This window comes from Hipposideros armiger, unplaced genomic scaffold (genome assembly GCF_001890085.2).
Source record: "Hipposideros armiger isolate ML-2016 unplaced genomic scaffold, ASM189008v1 scaffold_834, whole genome shotgun sequence".
NCBI classification, from domain to species: domain Eukaryota; kingdom Metazoa; phylum Chordata; class Mammalia; order Chiroptera; family Hipposideridae; genus Hipposideros; species Hipposideros armiger.
Window position 1 is genome coordinate 100561 of NW_017732184.1, and position 1050 is coordinate 101610.

Consider the following 1050-nt stretch of genomic DNA (forward strand, 5'->3'; position numbering starts at 1 on the left):
CTGAGAGGTTTGGAAATTCCCACCTTGAAAATGTATATAAGGACCATGCCTCCTGTTGTTAAGGGCAGCCAAAGCGGGATTTGTAGCGTCCAAGGGTGACACAGACTTTTTACTCTGAAGGGGACCCACGCCGTACAGGGACTGAGGCCGGAATTAAACCTCCCGCATCGCCGGGTAAAAGTATTACGTCACGTGATGCGGGCCGGCCCCGCCTACTGCCCAAAAACAGCAAAACCAAGGGATGGAACTGGCGCCTATCACGCTTCCGGTCACGCGGTGGTCAGTGACTCCGGAACCGGAAGCTTACTCCGGAAGTGGCTCTCGGTGAGGAAGAAGAAGCGCACTCAGCAGGGGTTTGCAGTGAAGGCGTTTGGGAGTCGGGCTGTGTAAATCAACGAGCGTGGCTGCGGAAGTGCCAAGCTTTGCAGGGCTCCGGCCGCCTGAACTCCCGTACCCTAAGGCGGACACTCTACATCTTCCGCCGGTGGTGCGCGCCTCAGGTTTGTTTTTCGTCCCTGGGACAGATTGCTCTTGGGCTAAATCATCAAATAGAAATGTTTATTTGAATTAAAACTTTTTTTAAGGAGGGCGCCGCTCAAAGTGGCCTGTGCGGGGATCAAACCCACAACCTTGTTCAGAGCACTTGCTCTAACCAACTGAGCCACCTGGCCGCCCTGAATTGCAAACTTAAATCCAACTCAGCCTATTTTGCAAAATATGTGGCAGACGTCTCCTATAAATTTTAAGTTATAGCTGCAGCCCTGAGGATTTTTATGGAAAATACATTTAAAACACATTAGGCCAGAAATGTCCTTTGCAATTCCAACTTCCAGAAAATTTGGTTGCCAACCTAATGTGCTAGGTGGTAATAGTCAATTACTTTCAGAGATACTTGGATGAAAGGTTCAAGACCACGTTGTTAGAGGGATATCTGATAAAGCTCAGCTCCCCATATATTGAATGTTATTATTGGCCACTAAAGACATGGTGGCATTATGAGCTGCTGTGCCTACAGGACACATTAGTCTCATGAACACTGACTATATTTTA

General features: G+C 48.5%; 1 protein-coding gene across 3 annotated transcripts in view; it reads left to right on the forward strand.

The window, feature by feature from the left end:
- Positions 1 to 14: 14 nt before the first annotated feature.
- TRIM66 (tripartite motif containing 66) overlaps positions 15 to 1050 on the forward strand; it is a 65910-nt gene continuing 64874 nt past the window's right edge. For all 3 annotated transcript variants that reach the window (XM_019629279.1, XM_019629281.1, XM_019629284.1), the window contains exon 1: positions 15 to 500. The gene's annotated coding sequence lies outside the window, so the exon portion shown is untranslated. The remainder of the gene's footprint in view (positions 501 to 1050) is intronic.